Raw genomic sequence first — 20,000 nt, forward strand, 5'->3', positions numbered from 1 at the left:
ACGTGTGCCCCAATAGGGGTCGGTATGCCCCGGTAGGTACGCGTGTGCCCCGTAATGCACGTTTCGCTGATCTCCCCGCATGTCCCGCCCCTATATGTAATACTTACTTACTTACTTACTTTCTTTCTTGCTTGCTTGCAATGGTTGGGAGTGCCCGGCATGCCCCGCTGCAGAGACCAAGGGCGCAATGACTTGGCACCGCGGATGCCGGGACTCCGGCACTTCCCGTGGCACTGATGGTTGGTTCCAAAGACAAAAGGCCGTGCAAGGCCACCGCACCGCGGATGATTTTGCTCGTGCTGGCGCCTTTGTGTGGCCAAAGAACATGCGCGAATGCTCCTGTCGGAAGGGTTGGTGTCCTGGCCCCGTCGGGTGTCACGAATGCTCGGTTGCGAAGACCATGGGACCAAAGCCATGGCACGTCGGATGATGGCTGCAGCTGGCGCCCCGGCACTTTCTGTGGCATTGATGCTCGGTTTCAAAGACAAACGTGCGCAGGGCCAGGGGACCGCGGATGACTGCTCGTGCTGGCCTCGTTGGGCGGCATTGATGGTCGGTTGCAAAGAAAATGCGCGATTGCTCGTGTCGGGGACTGGCAAGCCAAGGCCAAGCGAGCCATGGCAACGCGGATGATGGCTCCAGCTGGCGCCCCGGCACTTTCTGTGGCATTGATGCTCGGTTTCAAAGACAAACGTGCGCAGGGCCAGGGGACCGCGGATGACTGCTCGTGCTGGCCCCGTTGGGCGGCATTGATGGTCGGTTGCAAAGAAAATGCGTGATTGCTCGTGTCGGGGCCTGGCAAGCCAAGGCCAAGCGAGCCATGGCAACGCGGATGATGGCTCCAGCTGGCGCCCCGGCACTTTCTGTGGCATTGATGCTCGGTTTCAAAGACAAACGTGCGCAGGGCCAGGGGACCGCGGATGACTGCTCGTGCTGGCCCCGTTGGGCGGCATTGATGGTGTGTTGCAGAGAGCATGTGCGATTGCAAGTGTCGGCCGGGTTTGGGTTCCCTTGGGCTTTCGGGCGCCTTGGACGCAGTCTTGCGAAGACCATGGGCACAAGGCCCCGTCCTGGCCCCTTGTTCGATTCGCTCTCGTCTTGCGCTTGCTTCCAAGGTCCTCCATGACCTTCCCCATGGCCTTGCTAGATCCCCCCCATGACGCATGACCTCTGTCCGTTGATTGGTTTTGAGTGCACACCATGCCCGGCTTGGCACCGTGTTGTCGCGTGAGTGGCATTTGGATCGTGCATGGTGGTGGGCTACCTGCCAATGCGCACAAGCCTTGCACACTAGCCTTGCGCACGAGCCTTGCACAAAAGCCTTGGACACAAGCCTTGCGCACAAGCCATGCATACAAGCCTTGCTCACAAGCCTTGGGCACTGGCCCATCGCACTAGCCTTGCACACAAGCCTTGCGAACTAGCCTTGGGCACGAGCCTTGCGCAGTAGCCTTGGGCACTAGCCTTGCACACAACCCTTGGGCACTAGCCTTGCGCACCAGCCTTGCCCACAAGCCTTGCACAGCAGCCTTGCACACTAGCCTTGCATACAAGCCTTGCACACTAGCCTTGCACCCAGGCCTTGCTCACTAGCCTTGGGCACTAGCCTTGCGCACTAGCCTTGGGCACTAGCCTTGCACACAGACCTTGGGCACGCAGGCCTTGCACGCTAGGCATGCTTGGGCAAGCAGCTCCCGCAACAAGTCGGCGGGTGTAGGCATGGTTGGGCGCAGATCCCGCATCGTCTCGTCGCGTCTGGGCGCAAACCCGTCGCGTCTCGTTGCGTCTTCAGAAGTCGTCGCTAACAGCACCTTTGGTTGCCACTGGTGGTTAGGCGGGTTGGTTGCGCAAACCCTATAGGAGGGTGGCATGCTGCGGGGCGCTGGAATGCGCAGGTTTAGGGCGTTTTTGCCCGGATAGGCACTGGAATGTGCTGGTTTTGGGCGTTTTTGCCTGGACAGGCTAAGGAATGGGCATGCTTTGGGCGTTTTTGCCCGGATAGGCACTGGAATGGGCTGGTTTTGGGCGTTTTTGCCTGGATAGGCTAAGGAATGGGGCATGCTTTGGGCGTTTTTGCCCGGGCAGGCACTGGAATGCCTGGCCTTGGCTGGGCATTGCTGGGTTGGGCTCCCTTGGCCTTTCAGGCGCCTTGGATGCTGTCTTGTGAAGACCATGGGCACAAGGCCATGGCATATAGTGAGGAATGGACCACGGTTGCCAAGGTTGCGCAAGTTTTGGGCATTTTTTGCCCGGATATGCCCAAGTATGCCCCGATAGGCCCGTTACGCCCCGGTATGAACGCGTATGCCCGGATAGACTCGGTATGCCTTGGGATACATGCGAATGCCCCGATAGGCTTGGTACGCCCCGATATGCGCACGTGTGCCCCAGTAGGGCTCGGTATGCCCCGGTATGTACGCGTGTGCCCTGATAGGCCCGGTATGCCCCGATATGCACACGTGTGCCCCAATAGGGGTCGGTATGCCCCGGTAGGTACGCGTGTGCCCCGTAGTGCACGTTTCGCAGAACTCCCCGCATGTCCCGCCCCTATATGTAATACTTACTTACTTACTTACTTTCTTTCTTGCTTGCTTGCAATGGTTGGGAGTGCCCGGCATGCCCCGCTGCAGAGACCAAGGGCGCAATGACTTGGCACCGCGGATGCCGGGACTCCGGCACTTCCCGTGGCACTGATGGTTGGTTCCAAAGACAAAAGGCCGTGCAAGGCCACCGCACCGCTGATGATTTTGCTCGTGCTGGCGCCGTTGTGTGGCCAAAGAACATGCGCGAATGCTCGTGTCGGAAGGGTTGGTGTCCTGGCCCCGTCGGGTGTCACGAATGCTCGGTTGCGAAGACCATGGGACCAAAGCCATGGCACGTCGGATGATGGCTCCAGCTGGCGCCCGGGCACTTTCTGTGGCATTGATGCTCGGTTTCAAAGACAAACGTGCGCAGGGCCAGGGGACCGCGGATGACTGCTCGTGCTGGCCTCGTTGGGCGGCATTGATGGTCGGTTGCAAAGAAAATGCGCGATTGCTCGTGTCGGGGACTGGCAAGCCAAGGCCAAGCGAGCCATGGCAACGCGGATGATGGCTCCAGCTGGCGCCCCGTCACTTTCTGTGGCATTGATGCTCGGTTTCAAAGACAAACGTGCGCAGGGCCAGGGGACCGCGGATGACTGCTCGTGCTGGCCTCGTTGGGCAGCATTGATGGTCGGTTGCAAAGAAAATGCGCGATTGCTCCTGTCGGGGACTGGCAAGCCAAGGCCAAGCGAGCCATGGCAACGCGGATGATGGCTCCAGCTGGCGCCCCGGCACTTTCTGTGGCATTGATGCTCGGTTTCAAAGAAAAACGTGCGCAGGGCCAGGGGACCGCGGATGACTGCTCGTGCTGGCCCCGTTGGGCGGCATTGATGGTGTGTTGCAGAGAGCATGTGCGATTGCAAGTGTCGGCCGGGTTTGGGTTCCCTTGGGCTTTCGGGCGCCTTGGACGCAGTCTTGCGAAGACCATGGGCACAAGGCCCCGTCCTGGCCCCTTGTTCGATTCGCTCTCGTCTTGCGCTTGCTTCCAAGGTCCTCCATGACCTTCCCCATGGCCTTGCTAGATCCCCCCCATGACGCATGACCTCTGTCCGTTGATTGGTTTTGAGTGCACACCATGCCCGGCTTGGCACCGTGTTGTCGCGTGAGTGGCATTTGGATCGTGCATGGTGGTGGGCTACCTGCCAATGCGCACAAGCCTTGCACACTAGCCTTGCGCACGAGCCTTGCACAAAAGCCTTGGACACAAGCCTTGCGCACAAGCCATGCATACAAGCCTTGCTCACAAGCCTTGGGCACTGGCCCATCGCACTAGCCTTGCACACAAGCCTTGCGAACTAGCCTTGGGCACGAGCCTTGCGCAGTAGCCTTGGGCACTAGCCTTGCACACAACCCTTGGGCACTAGCCTTGCGCACCAGCCTTGCCCACAAGCCTTGCACAGCAGCCTTGCACACTAGCCTTGCATACAAGCCTTGCACACTAGCCTTGCACCCAGGCCTTGCTCACTAGCCTTGGGCACTAGCCTTGCGCACTAGCCTTGGGCACTAGCCTTGCACACAGACCTTGGGCACGCAGGCCTTGCACGCTAGGCATGCTTGGGCAAGCAGCTCCCGCAACAAGTCGGCGGGTGTAGGCATGGTTGGGCGCAGATCCCGCATCGTCTCGTCGCGTCTGGGCGCAAACCCGTCGCGTCTCGTTGCGTCTTCAGAAGTCGTCGCTAACAGCACCTTTGGTTGCCACTGGTGGTTAGGCGGGTTGGTTGCGCAAACCCTATAGGAGGGTGGCATGCTGCGGGGCGCTGGAATGCGCAGGTTTAGGGCGTTTTTGCCCGGATAGGCACTGGAATGTGCTGGTTTTGGGCGTTTTTGCCTGGACAGGCTAAGGAATGGGCATGCTTTGGGCGTTTTTGCCCGGATAGGCACTGGAATGGGCTGGTTTTGGGCGTTTTTGCCTGGATAGGCTAAGGAATGGGGCATGCTTTGGGCGTTTTTGCCCGGGCAGGCACTGGAATGCCTGGCCTTGGCTGGGCATTGCTGGGTTGGGCTCCCTTGGCCTTTCAGGCGCCTTGGATGCTGTCTTGTGAAGACCATGGGCACAAGGCCATGGCATATAGTGAGGAATGGACCACGGTTGCCAAGGTTGCGCAAGTTTTGGGCATTTTTTGCCCGGATATGCCCAAGTATGCCCCGATAGGCCCGTTACGCCCCGGTATGAACGCGTATGCCCGGATAGACTCGGTATGCCTTGGGATACATGCGAATGCCCCGATAGGCTTGGTACGCCCCGATATGCGCACGTGTGCCCCAGTAGGGCTCGGTATGCCCCGGTATGTACGCGTGTGCCCTGATAGGCCCGGTATGCCCCGATATGCACACGTGTGCCCCAATAGGGGTCGGTATGCCCCGGTAGGTACGCGTGTGCCCCGTAGTGCACGTTTCGCAGAACTCCCCGCATGTCCCGCCCCTATATGTAATACTTACTTACTTACTTACTTTCTTTCTTGCTTGCTTGCAATGGTTGGGAGTGCCCGGCATGCCCCGCTGCAGAGACCAAGGGCGCAATGACTTGGCACCGCGGATGCCGGGACTCCGGCACTTCCCGTGGCACTGATGGTTGGTTCCAAAGACAAAAGGCCGTGCAAGGCCACCGCACCGCTGATGATTTTGCTCGTGCTGGCGCCGTTGTGTGGCCAAAGAACATGCGCGAATGCTCGTGTCGGAAGGGTTGGTGTCCTGGCCCCGTCGGGTGTCACGAATGCTCGGTTGCGAAGACCATGGGACCAAAGCCATGGCACGTCGGATGATGGCTCCAGCTGGCGCCCGGGCACTTTCTGTGGCATTGATGCTCGGTTTCAAAGACAAACGTGCGCAGGGCCAGGGGACCGCGGATGACTGCTCGTGCTGGCCTCGTTGGGCGGCATTGATGGTCGGTTGCAAAGAAAATGCGCGATTGCTCGTGTCGGGGACTGGCAAGCCAAGGCCAAGCGAGCCATGGCAACGCGGATGATGGCTCCAGCTGGCGCCCCGTCACTTTCTGTGGCATTGATGCTCGGTTTCAAAGACAAACGTGCGCAGGGCCAGGGGACCGCGGATGACTGCTCGTGCTGGCCTCGTTGGGCAGCATTGATGGTCGGTTGCAAAGAAAATGCGCGATTGCTCCTGTCGGGGACTGGCAAGCCAAGGCCAAGCGAGCCATGGCAACGCGGATGATGGCTCCAGCTGGCGCCCCGGCACTTTCTGTGGCATTGATGCTCGGTTTCAAAGACAAACGTGCGCAGGGCCAGGGGACCGCGGATGACTGCTCGTGCTGGCCCCGTTGGGCGGCATTGATGGTGTGTTGCAGAGAGCATGTGCGATTGCAAGTGTCGGCCGGGTTTGGGTTCCCTTGGGCTTTCGGGCGCCTTGGACGCAGTCTTGCGAAGACCATGGGCACAAGGCCCCGTCCTGGCCCCTTGTTCGATTCGCTCTCGTCTTGCGCTTGCTTCCAAGGTCCTCCATGACCTTCCCCATGGCCTTGCTAGATCCCCCCCATGACGCATGACCTCTGTCCGTTGATTGGTTTTGAGTGCACACCATGCCCGGCTTGGCACCGTGTTGTCGCGTGAGTGGCATTTGGATCGTGCATGGTGGTGGGCTACCTGCCAATGCGCACAAGCCTTGCACACTAGCCTTGCGCACGAGCCTTGCACAAAAGCCTTGGACACAAGCCTTGCGCACAAGCCATGCATACAAGCCTTGCTCACAAGCCTTGGGCACTGGCCCATCGCACTAGCCTTGCACACAAGCCTTGCGAACTAGCCTTGGGCACGAGCCTTGCGCAGTAGCCTTGGGCACTAGCCTTGCACACAACCCTTGGGCACTAGCCTTGCGCACCAGCCTTGCCCACAAGCCTTGCACAGCAGCCTTGCACACTAGCCTTGCATACAAGCCTTGCACACTAGCCTTGCACCCAGGCCTTGCTCACTAGCCTTGGGCACTAGCCTTGCGCACTAGCCTTGGGCACTAGCCTTGCACACAGACCTTGGGCACGCAGGCCTTGCACGCTAGGCATGCTTGGGCAAGCAGCTCCCGCAACAAGTCGGCGGGTGTAGGCATGGTTGGGCGCAGATCCCGCATCGTCTCGTCGCGTCTGGGCGCAAACCCGTCGCGTCTCGTTGCGTCTTCAGAAGTCGTCGCTAACAGCACCTTTGGTTGCCACTGGTGGTTAGGCGGGTTGGTTGCGCAAACCCTATAGGAGGGTGGCATGCTGCGGGGCGCTGGAATGCGCAGGTTTAGGGCGTTTTTGCCCGGATAGGCACTGGAATGTGCTGGTTTTGGGCGTTTTTGCCTGGACAGGCTAAGGAATGGGCATGCTTTGGGCGTTTTTGCCCGGATAGGCACTGGAATGGGCTGGTTTTGGGCGTTTTTGCCTGGATAGGCTAAGGAATGGGGCATGCTTTGGGCGTTTTTGCCCGGGCAGGCACTGGAATGCCTGGCCTTGGCTGGGCATTGCTGGGTTGGGCTCCCTTGGCCTTTCAGGCGCCTTGGATGCTGTCTTGTGAAGACCATGGGCACAAGGCCATGGCATATAGTGAGGAATGGACCACGGTTGCCAAGGTTGCGCAAGTTTTGGGCATTTTTTGCCCGGATATGCCCAAGTATGCCCCGATAGGCCCGTTACGCCCCGGTATGAACGCGTATGCCCGGATAGACTCGGTATGCCTTGGGATACATGCGAATGCCCCGATAGGCTTGGTACGCCCCGATATGCGCACGTGTGCCCCAGTAGGGCTCGGTATGCCCCGGTATGTACGCGTGTGCCCTGATAGGCCCGGTATGCCCCGATATGCACACGTGTGCCCCAATAGGGGTCGGTATGCCCCGGTAGGTACGCGTGTGCCCCGTAGTGCACGTTTCGCAGAACTCCCCGCATGTCCCGCCCCTATATGTAATACTTACTTACTTACTTACTTTCTTTCTTGCTTGCTTGCAATGGTTGGGAGTGCCCGGCATGCCCCGCTGCAGAGACCAAGGGCGCAATGACTTGGCACCGCGGATGCCGGGACTCCGGCACTTCCCGTGGCACTGATGGTTGGTTCCAAAGACAAAAGGCCGTGCAAGGCCACCGCACCGCTGATGATTTTGCTCGTGCTGGCGCCGTTGGGCAGCATTGATGGTCGGTTGCAAAGAAAATGCGCGATTGCTCCTGTCGGGGACTGGCAAGCCAAGGCCAAGCGAGCCATGGCAACGCGGATGATGGCTCCAGCTGGCGCCCCGGCACTTTCTGTGGCATTGATGCTCGGTTTCAAAGACAAACGTGCGCAGGACCAGGGGACCGCGGATGACTGCTCGTGCTGGCCTCGTTGGGCGGCATTGATGGTCGGTTGCAAAGAAAATGCGCGATTGCTCGTGTCGGGGCCTGGCAAGCCAAGGCCAAGCGAGCCATGGCAACGCGGATGATGGCTCCAGCTGGCGCCCCGGCACTTTCTGTGGCATTGATGCTCGGTTTCAAAGACAAACGTGCGCAGGGCCAGGGGACCGCGGATGACTGCTCGTGCTGGCCCCGTTGGGCGGCATTGATGGTGTGTTGCAGAGAGCATGTGCGATTGCAAGTGTCGGCCGGGTTTGGGTTCCCTTGGGCTTTCGGGCGCCTTGGACGCAGTCTTGCGAAGACCATGGGCACAAGGCCCCGTCCTGGCCCCTTGTTCGATTCGCTCTCGTCTTGCGCTTGCTTCCAAGGTCCTCCATGACCTTCCCCATGGCCTTGCTAGATCCCCCCCATGACGCATGACCTCTGTCCGTTGATTGGTTTTGAGTGCACACCATGCCCGGCTTGGCACCGTGTTGTCGCGTGAGTGGCATTTGGATCGTGCATGGTGGTGGGCTACCTGCCAATGCGCACAAGCCTTGTGATGAACACATTTATGTGTGAATGGTAGTGATAGGAAACACACATATTTTGTCCTTTAAAGCAGTGCTACTAAGGTATTTTCTTGTTTTTGGTGTTTCAGGGTTCTAAGTGGATTTTTGAAGGAATTGAAGCTAAAAGATGAAATATTGAAGAGAAATAACCAATTTCCAATGTTGGCTGAATTTCACAAGAGACCAAGAGGGTGGAAATTTTGACTATATATGATGATCCAGACCATTTGTTGGGCAACCCAACTGTTGGATTTGTTGATATATCCGGACAAGATCATATTATTGGAATTGTAATGTCCCAATAAAGTGAATGGTTTGGATCGGCCGTGGGAAATGATTTGAGGGGTTTTACTAACATTCATTAAAATTGATGGTTCGGATCAAGTTATGGAGATGAATTAGAGGAGTACAACCAATTTACATTATCGCCCACTATTTGGACGGTTAGATTGCTCTATGAAAACCACTATGGAGACTTTCATATTGGTGGTTTGGATCATGCCATGATGCGCAATTCACTTTCTCTAAAAGAGGGAACTACATTAGCATTTTTAGAAAGTGATGGATCAAGAAAAAGTAAACATTCTCGAACATGGAAAATAGCATATCTATTCTTTGATAAATAGAAGCTTCACTTTTATAATTTGGGCCCACTTGAGGTTTGCCTCAATTCAGAAAACGTTGGGAAAAAGGGGTTGTGGTTACTAATTTGAAAATTCTAAAAACTTTGGAATTGTTGACCATGGCAGTGAGCAAGATGCCATGTATAGAATTTTCTTGTTCTATTCTTGCTTCAAGAAATCACATGCAGCCACTTTTTGGAAGGCAATATTTCCTAATTGCTACACATGCATACTCACGTGGGACCCACTTGGACATGGGTAAAAATATAGCATGCATGCAGCCCACGTTTTTGAATTTGTAAGAAAAGAAATACTTTGCAATTTTCTACATGCAATGGTGGGACCCACGTGTGGCTCTCTCTATTGGATTGGGAAAGCATCCCACGTTTTTGGTTTTTGGCTTGCAATATATATTATATAATATAAGTGGAACCCACCAAAGAAGGAAACAAAGAGTTGCCAAATTCTCCACCTTTCCCACGTATTTTCTAATTGCATGTAATTTATATATATTCAATTATGTGGGACCCACTTGCATTTGCTAAAATTCATTCCCTTTATGTATGAGATTTTATATGGTGTATAATATATGCATAATCATTCTATTTCGTCTTGTAGCAAAAATCTTAACCCATATTCCTACGTTGGAAGGTCAAAAAGGAAGAGACAACTTACCAAAAATGGGTGCTAAGTTGCTGAAATTGTGAAGAAAGAAAAGAGTAAGTTTGCTCTTACCAACAAATACTAAAAGTTTCAGAAATTGCCAAAGACAGGTGGGGTTGCCAAAAATACAAAAGATGCCAAGATTGTGTCTTTTCTTGGAGATAAAAATAGAAGGGGAAGAAAGCTACATATGGGAAAAAAGAAGACATTCTTTTCACTCTATTTTTTTTCTCTTTTTCTCTCCACTACTCTCAAGCTCTCTCCCTTAGGTTTTCTTGTTCTTTTCTTTTTCTTTTTCTTTTCAACTCTCAATCCAAGGCATCATCACCACCATTCAAACTCAAGGTGACATTAAAGCTTGAAGGAGGAAGATGCAACCAAAGTTGGAGGAGAAAAAGACTAAGTTCTATTTAATTTTTGTTATTTATTTTAAGTTCAATTTCATGTAATTTTGTTTCAATTCAAGTTAGTGAAGAAGTAATTAGTTTTTGTTTAATTTTCTTTCAAGTTCTATATGGCAATTCTTCTCCCATCTATCTCGTTTATTTTTGTTTTTCTTCCCTTCTTCATGAGTAACTAAATCCTATTTACTTAGGGTTTAGTTGAAACCATGGGGAAGGAGAAATAACTACAATTAAATCAATCTACTCAATTGAAAAATTGTGTAGGAGTTTGTGTTTGGAAAATCCCAATCATTCATGCCATTGGCTTTTCCCTTTCGTATGAATAATTGTTGATTAACAAATATAAAGTTCTATATAATCAATGTAAATTGGAGAGTGGGTTTGATTAATTACTTATAAGGAATGACATCCCTTTGATCTTATTCTTTATTGACTAGTTAATCGAATTTTCAACCCAATTCAAGAGTTGTTTTAATTAATCAATTTAATCCAAACCCATGGTGGATTCTAACCCTAAGTAATCTTTTATATTGAATTAAGGTTTTTACACTATTCTAAATTACTTTTGCAATTTTTCAATTAACTTAGGCCTTTAGAATTTTAGTTTTCTAATTAGATTAGATAAGTAGTTAATCAAGATCATTAGAATTTTGGTACACTTTGCCTAAATTAAGATTTCCAAATCAAGATCATAGTTGAATTTGATTCTTAGATTGAATAGAATATAAGCTTATATATAGTGTTGGCTCCGAGGTCTAAGTCCACGGAAATCCTGAGTCTATTCCAGGCAACATTATATCATAGCTAGTATTCTAATCGGTAAAAGAATAGGATTGACAACTAGATTTCTCTTCCTTGAGTTCGACCCGTATTTACACGATCCGTGCACTTGCGGTTATTTAATATTTCAATCAAGTTTTTGGCGCCGCTGCCGGGGAAGAGAGTTGCATTAGAATCTTAATTATTCGAAGTGTTAGATTAGTAGTTATTTTTATTTTAGTTATATTTTTTTTGTTTCTTGGCTATCCATCTCTCTTACTTGGTTTTCCTGTGTTTATGAGTGAAGGTTGGGTGCGGAACTCGGCCAATCGACTAAAAAGAGCAAACCAGTTAGAGACGGAGGAAGACATTGAACCAAATCCAAATCAAGTAGCCATGGCGGAAGAACAAGAGCCGCCAAAAAGTTTACGCGATCGCTTCTATCCGGCCCGAACCGCGCAACCTTCTTGCATTAGATTGCCAGTTGCGCAGGGCAATAATTTTGAGCTAAAATCGCAATTTATTTCTTTGCTTCCTCATTTTCATGGCCTCCCTTCGGAGGATGCTTATTTATTTTTGCGTGAGTTTGAAGATGTATGTGCTTTAATTAAGATGCAACAACTTACCGATGATGCGGTAAAGTTGCGGTTTATTACGTTTTCACTCAAGGAGGGAGCTAAAAAGTGGCTCTATGGCTTACCAACGAACTCCATCACCACTTGGGAGGAGTTCGCCGTCGCTTTCCTAAAAAAGTTTTTTCCATTACATAAAACTAATAAGCTTAGGAATGATATTTTACAATTCAAACAAAAGCCATTAGAGTCATTTTCTAAGTTTATGGAGAGGTTCAAGGACCTACTCCAAGAGTGTCCTCACCATGGAATTGATGTGTGGCATTTATGCCAAATTATTTATGAGGGCATAGATTACCAAACAAAGCAACTTCTTGAGTCCATGTGTCCTAACGGTTTTACATCTTTCACAGATGAGGCCGCGGCATGGAACTTCTTACTTGATTTGGCGGAAAAAACAAGAGAGTGGGAATCCACTCAAGAAGGTGAGAGAGCCAACACAGGTAAGGGATTTCTAATAGAGGGTGCCGTGGCTAAGGAGGCCCATCTTGATAGCCTAATCAAAAGGCTAGAAGCAATAGTTGTCAAAGGACCTTCACAGGTCCATCAAATTGCACATAGTGTTCCTATGTGCAATTGGTGTCAAGCCACGGACCATGTCATGGAAGAGTGCCCAACTCTTGCTAAATTTGGTAATTCTAATGAAAATGCAAGTGCCATGTTTTTAAATAATCCATATAGTAGCACATATAATCCGGGATGGAGGAATCATCCCAACTTTTCTTGGAATCAAGGGAATTATCAAGGAGGGCCATCAAATTTCCAAGGTCAAGGCCAATTTGGCCAACCTGGGCCCACCTTCCCTTCTATGAATGTTCGACCACCCCTAACCACACCTCCACCTTTTCAAAACCCAATTTTAAATAATGTTTCAAATCAGCAACCACCGGGTTTTCCAAAACAAGGGGAGTCGGCACGCATAACTTCCTTAGAAAAGAGCATAGAACTTCTCACTAGCACTTTCATGACAAGCCAACACAATATGGAGAAACAAATCTCCCAACTTGCCATGGCCTTGCATGAAAGGGAAAAGGGGAAGATGCCAAGTCAACCAGTTCCTAATCCAAGGAATGTGGCCATAAATGGGAATCAACAACCACAGGTAAATCAGTTGAATGCCATGCAACCAAACTTGCCGCAGCAGGAGCCCTCCGATCACTGTAACACTGTATTTGCTTTAAGGAGTGGCAGAGAATATCAAAGGGAGGAGGGCAGATCCGAACCTTCTAAAGATGCTCAAGAATCTCCACTTAAGGTAAGTAAAGAGTCATCCTCCATTGGTTCCGAAGAAGAGCCCGAACAGGTAAGTACAGAGCAGGCAGTTTCTCCACCTGAAAAAGAGTATGTGCCTAAAGCTCCTTTTCCAAGGAGACTTGCTAATAATAAAAATGTGGCTGCTAAGGAGAAAATTTTAAATATGTTTAAACAAGTGCAAATTAATATTCCATTGTTAGATGCGATTTCCGAAGTCCCGACTTATGCCAAAGTTTTAAAAGACTTGTGCACACAAAAGCGCAAGTCTAATGTACCCAAGAAGGCATTCTTGGCTGCAAACATTAGTTCCATCTTGTCTCAACAGATGGTGGCTAAGTACAAGGACCCGGGATGTCCTACCATTGCATGCACTATTGGAAATACTCATATTAATCATGCTCTTTTAGATTTAGGGGCCAGTGTGAATTTATTACCTCTTTCTGTTTTTAAACAATTAGGATTAGGAGAACTCAAACCCACCACCGTCACTCTTCAGTTGGCGGATAGATCAATGAAGAAACCGAAAGGGATGGTTGAGGATGTCTTAGTTAAAGTAGGAGAGTTCTTATTTCCTGTAGATTTCATTGTGCTAGAAACTGAGCCCGTTGCTAATATCAAGGATCAAATTCCTATAATTCTTGGTAGGCCTTTCCTTGCTACGAGCAACGCCTTAATTGATTGTAGAAATGGTTTAATGAAATTAACTTTTGGGAATGCTTCCATGGACTTTAATGTTTTTAGATTAGGTAAGCAACCTAATTTACAAGAAGAAATTAATATGTTGCACTCCTCTCCTGAGACTAATTGTGAAAATATTTTGAATGCAGGATTTGAAGAAGCTCTGGATGAAGAAGGCTTGGAGAATGTAAGAGATATAGGGGACTCCTTTTCTGATGACCTTAGCATCCAACAAATAGAATTTGGAGCATCCCTATTTCCGCCCCTTCCCAAGTCTCCACCCAAAAAGGCCCCACAGTTAAATTTGCCGCCTTTGCATTCAAATTTAAGAAAAGCATATTTGGGTAAGACTTGCACATCTCCTGTGACAATCAAAATGGACTTAAACTCGACCCAACAAGAAGAGTTAATTAATTTTTTAAAAGAAAATAAGGACTCTACTTGGAAGGACAAGTTTCATTTACTCAGATTGAAGTCCTTTGTTGAGTTACCAAGATCTAATTTAGAAGAGGTCATGGATCTTCATGAGCCTCTTTATTCAAATCTCTCTTAAAAGAAAAAGGTATGCCCCTCTCTTCTCTTTATTGTCCTTGTTTCTATTTTTGCATGCATTGAGGACACTGCATGATTCAAGTATGGGGGGGTAGCTTTTAGAAACTTTCTTTTCTAATCTTTTCTATAGTTAAAGTTAGAAAATTTCCTTTCTTTTTATTTTTGGTAATTTTTCGCAAATTAGAAAGAACTTGGTATTCTTAGAAAGAAAGTTGTTCTCTTATTTTAAGAAATAAAGTTAGTGGATATTTTAATTTTGGAATTTGAAAAATTAGAAAGAATACTTTCCTTTCTTAGTTTTGTTTTCTTTTGGAATCTTTCTTTTTAAAAGGATTTGAATAAGAAATAGAAATAGAAACTTGCTTTTTATATGGTATGGATAAAAAGGAAAGAAAGGTTGAAACAAAGAAAGAATGAATGATTTTTAGAAAGTTTGCTTCTTGATTATAGTTTTGATTTGTAGCCTTGTTGACTTGAGCTATTAAGTCTGAAGGGTTTTTATGCCTAGTTCCTTAAAGCCAACTGGCTTCAGAGCAACTGACTGAAAACTCCATACATGGGTCAATTAGAAAGCTTAATAAATCAAAGCATTGCACGTAATCAAAAGTAAAGCTTGAACTCATATGCATCAATGTCTATGACATATGCAAATCAAAGATTAGTCGGACACTGCTTAGTAGCCTGGGTGTCTGGTGCATGCCCTGCATGTCATTCACGCCAAAAGCAGTAGAGGATTACAAAAAAAAAAAAAAAAGAGTTCTATTCTTAGAAACTATGGGAAAAGTTGAAAGTATGGTGGACCATATAAATTTGTAAGTTTTCTACGAAGTTTCCGAATCAAATTTCTTTTATGGTACGATTACATTAGAGGCAAGTTTAAGGGAGCAAAGTATGACAAATTCAAAAGAGGATTCCTTGATTAAAATATTTTTCTAATTTTTTCAACTTGGGATAGGATGCAAAGTTTAAGTATGGGGGTATTCTTGTTCTTCTATTTTGAGCAATTTATCAAAGAAAAAGGATTGAAATTTTTTTTTGGCTTTACTCTATAGTGGGATTTGAAAGAAAAGTTTATTTTTAGAATTTTGGGTGTATATTCACTGCAAACACTCACGAGACAAAACTCGTCCACTAGGGTAACCTAGGGGTTTAAAGGCTTATTGCACCTGCTAAGTGCAATCGTGATTCCTACGAAAGTGAGTTAGGATTTTATTTTATTCCTATTTTGTTTTAGTTTTTCTTTTTGTTTGCTTGAGGACAAGCAAAGCTCAAGTATGGGGGAATTTGATGAACACATTTATGTGTGAATGGTAGTGATAGGAAACACACATATTTTGTCCTTTAAAGCAGTGCTACTAAGGTATTTTCTTGTTTTTGGTGTTTCAGGGTTCTAAGTGGATTTTTGAAGGAATTGAAGCTAAAAGATGAAATATTGAAGAGAAATAACCAATTTCCAATGTTGGCTGAATTTCACAAGAGACCAAGAGGGTGGAAATTTTGACTATATATGATGATCCAGACCATTTGTTGGGCAACCCAACTGTTGGATTTGTTGATATATCCGGACAAGATCATATTATTGGAATTGTAATGTCCCAATAAAGTGAATGGTTTGGATCGGCCGTGGGAAATGATTTGAGGGGTTTTACTAACATTCATTAAAATTGATGGTTCGGATCAAGTTATGGAGATGAATTAGAGGAGTACAACCAATTTACATTATCGCCCACTATTTGGACGGTTAGATTGCTCTATGAAAACCACTATGGAGACTTTCATATTGGTGGTTTGGATCATGCCATGATGCGCAATTCACTTTCTCTAAAAGAGGGAACTACATTAGCATTTTTAGAAAGTGATGGATCAAGAAAAAGTAAACATTCTCGAACATGGAAAATAGCATATCTATTCTTTGATAAATAGAAGCTTCACTTTTATAATTTGGGCCCACTTGAGGTTTGCCTCAATTCAGAAAACGTTGGGAAAAAGGGGTTGTGGTTACTAATTTGAAAATTCTAAAAACTTTGGAATTGTTGACCATGGCAGTGAGCAAGATGCCATGTATAGAATTTTCTTGTTCTATTCTTGCTTCAAGAAATCACATGCAGCCACTTTTTGGAAGGCAATATTTCCTAATTGCTACACATGCATACTCACGTGGGACCCACTTGGACATGGGTAAAAATATAGCATGCATGCAGCCCACGTTTTTGAATTTGTAAGAAAAGAAATACTTTGCAATTTTCTACATGCAATGGTGGGACCCACGTGTGGCTCTCTCTATTGGATTGGGAAAGCATCCCACGTTTTTGGTTTTTGGCTTGCAATATATATTATATAATATAAGTGGAACCCACCAAAGAAGGAAACAAAGAGTTGCCAAATTCTCCACCTTTCCCACGTATTTTCTAATTGCATGTAATTTATATATATTCAATTATGTGGGACCCACTTGCATTTGCTAAAATTCATTCCCTTTATGTATGAGATTTTATATGGTGTATAATATATGCATAATCATTCTATTTCGTCTTGTAGCAAAAATCTTAACCCATATTCCTACGTTGGAAGGTCAAAAAGGAAGAGACAACTTACCAAAAATGGGTGCTAAGTTGCTGAAATTGTGAAGAAAGAAAAGAGTAAGTTTGCTCTTACCAACAAATACTAAAAGTTTCAGAAATTGCCAAAGACAGGTGGGGTTGCCAAAAATACAAAAGATGCCAAGATTGTGTCTTTTCTTGGAGATAAAAATAGAAGGGGAAGAAAGCTACATATGGGAAAAAAGAAGACATTCTTTTCACTCTATTTTTTTTCTCTTTTTCTCTCCACTACTCTCAAGCTCTCTCCCTTAGGTTTTCTTGTTCTTTTCTTTTTCTTTTTCTTTTCAACTCTCAATCCAAGGCATCATCACCACCATTCAAACTCAAGGTGACATTAAAGCTTGAAGGAGGAAGATGCAACCAAAGTTGGAGGAGAAAAAGACTAAGTTCTATTTAATTTTTGTTATTTATTTTAAGTTCAATTTCATGTAATTTTGTTTCAATTCAAGTTAGTGAAGAAGTAATTAGTTTTTGTTTAATTTTCTTTCAAGTTCTATATGGCAATTCTTCTCCCATCTATCTCGTTTATTTTTGTTTTTCTTCCCTTCTTCATGAGTAACTAAATCCTATTTACTTAGGGTTTAGTTGAAACCATGGGGAAGGAGAAATAACTACAATTAAATCAATCTACTCAATTGAAAAATTGTGTAGGAGTTTGTGTTTGGAAAATCCCAATCATTCATGCCATTGGCTTTTCCCTTTCGTATGAATAATTGTTGATTAACAAATATAAAGTTCTATATAATCAATGTAAATTGGAGAGTGGGTTTGATTAATTACTTATAAGGAATGACATCCCTTTGATCTTATTCTTTATTGACTAGTTAATCGAATTTTCAACCCAATTCAAGAGTTGTTTTAATTAATCAATTTAATCCAAACCCATGGTGGATTCTAACCCTAAGTAATCTTTTATATTGAATTAAGGTTTTTACACTATTCTAAATTACTTTTGCAATTTTTCAATTAACTTAGGCCTTTAGAATTTTAGTTTTCTAATTAGATTAGATAAGTAGTTAATCAAGATCATTAGAATTTTGGTACACTTTGCCTAAATTAAGATTTCCAAATCAAGATCATAGTTGAATTTGATTCTTAGATTGAATAGAATATAAGCTTATATATAGTGTTGGCTCCGAGGTCTAAGTCCACGGAAATCCTGAGTCTATTCCAGGCAACATTATATCATAGCTAGTATTCTAATCGGTAAAAGAATAGGATTGACAACTAGATTTCTCTTCCTTGAGTTCGACCCGTATTTACACGATCCGTGCACTTGCGGTTATTTAATATTTCAATCACCTTGCACACTAGCCTTGCGCACGAGCCTTGCACAAAAGCCTTGGACACAAGCCTTGCGCACAAGCCATGCATACAAGCCTTGCTCACAAGCCTTGGGCACTGGCCCATCGCACTAGCCTTGCACACAAGCCTTGCGAACTAGCCTTGGGCACGAGCCTTGCGCAGTAGCCTTGGGCACTAGCCTTGCACACAACCCTTGGGCACTAGCCTTGCGCACCAGCCTTGCCCACAAGCCTTGCACAGCAGCCTTGCACACTAGCCTTGCATACAAGCCTTGCACACTAGCCTTGCACCCAGGCCTTGCTCACTAGCCTTGGGCACTAGCCTTGCGCACTAGCCTTGGGCACTAGCCTTGCACACAGACCTTGGGCACGCAGGCCTTGCACGCTAGGCATGCTTGGGCAAGCAGCTCCCGCAACAAGTCGGCGGGTGTAGGCATGGTTGGGCGCAGATCCCGCATCGTCTCGTCGCGTCTGGGCGCAAACCCGTCGCGTCTCGTTGCGTCTTCAGAAGTCGTCGCTAACAGCACCTTTGGTTGCCACTGGTGGTTAGGCGGGTTGGTTGCGCAAACCCTATAGGAGGGTGGCATGCTGCGGGGCGCTGGAATGCGCAGGTTTAGGGCGTTTTTGCCCGGATAGGCACTGGAATGTGCTGGTTTTGGGCGTTTTTGCCTGGACAGGCTAAGGAATGGGCATGCTTTGGGCGTTTTTGCCCGGATAGGCACTGGAATGGGCTGGTTTTGGGCGTTTTTGCCTGGATAGGCTAAGGAATGGGGCATGCTTTGGGCGTTTTTGCCCGGGCAGGCACTGGAATGCCTGGCCTTGGCTGGGCATTGCTGGGTTGGGCTCCCTTGGCCTTTCAGGCGCCTTGGATGCTGTCTTGTGAAGACCATGGGCACAAGGCCATGGCATATAGTGAGGAATGGACCACGGTTGCCAAGGTTGCGCAAGTTTTGGGCATTTTTTGCCCGGATATGCCCAAGTATGCCCCGATAGGCCCGTTACGCCCCGGTATGAACGCGTATGCCCGGATAGACTCGGTATGCCTTGGGATACATGCGAATGCCCCGATAGGCTTGGTACGCCCCGATATGCGCACGTGTGCCCCAGTAGGGCTCGGTATGCCCCGGTATGTACGCGTGTGCCCTGATAGGCCCGGTATGCCCCGATATGCACACGTGTGCCCCAATAGGGGTCGGTATGCCCCGGTAGGTACGCGTGTGCCCCGTAGTGCACGTTTCGCAGAACTCCCCGCATGTCCCGCCCCTATATGTAATACTTACTTACTTACTTACTTTCTTTCTTGCTTGCTTGCTTGCTTGCAATGGTTGGGAGTGCCCGGCATGCCCCGCTGCAGAGACCAAGGGCGCAATGACTTGGCACCGCGGATGCCGGGACTCCGGCACTTCCCTCCACGGCCAGCTTCTTAGAGGGACTATGGCCGTTTAGGCCACGGAAGTTTGAGGCAATAACAGGTCTGTGATGCCCTTAGATGTTCTGGGCCGCACGCGCGCTACACTGATGTATTCAACGAGTCTATAGCCTTGGCCGACAGGCCCGGGTAATCTTTGAAAATTTCATCGTGATGGGGATAGATCATTGCAATTGTTGGTCTTCAACGAGGAATTCCTAGTAAGCGCGAGTCATCAGCTCGCGTTGACTACGTCCCTGCCCTTTGTACACACCGCCCGTCGCTCCTACCGATTGAATGGTCCGGTGAAGTGTTCGGATTGCGGCGACGTGGGTGGTTCGCCGCCCATGATGTTGCGAGAAGTCCACTGAACCTTATCATTTAGAGGAAGGAGAAGTCGTAACAAGGTTTCCGTAGGTGAACCTGCGGAAGGATCATTGTGGAGTACCGAACCATGCAGAGCAGCGCGACCGGTGTGGACATGTCAATTATCATTCTGGGGGTGGGGACGCTGGCGAGCCTGGCGACTCCCCCTCACATCCAGGCTTGCGAGTTCCGTGCCCGCTACTCCCCGCGAGTTCAGGCACCGGCTGGCAACTTGGGTGAATAACGAACCCCGGCGCAACGGGCGCCAAGGAAATGCAGCAGTGGAATGTGCGATGGATATCATCGCCATGATGAC

The 20,000-nt window shown here is 48.0% G+C and overlaps 1 non-coding gene across 1 annotated transcript; it reads right to left on the minus strand.

Annotated features, from left to right (window-relative positions):
- Positions 1–11,667: 11,667 nt before the first annotated feature.
- LOC143866563 (small nucleolar RNA R71) lies at positions 11,668–11,774 on the minus strand. The gene has a single exon (XR_013242770.1). It is a non-coding gene; the product is annotated as a small nucleolar RNA R71 (small nucleolar RNA).
- Positions 11,775–20,000: the final 8,226 nt, after the last annotated feature.

This window comes from Tasmannia lanceolata, unplaced genomic scaffold, assembly GCF_043159265.1.
Source record: "Tasmannia lanceolata isolate RefF3 unplaced genomic scaffold, GAP_Taslan_0.1 ptg000140c, whole genome shotgun sequence".
In the NCBI taxonomy this organism is placed as follows: domain Eukaryota; kingdom Viridiplantae; phylum Streptophyta; class Magnoliopsida; order Canellales; family Winteraceae; genus Tasmannia; species Tasmannia lanceolata.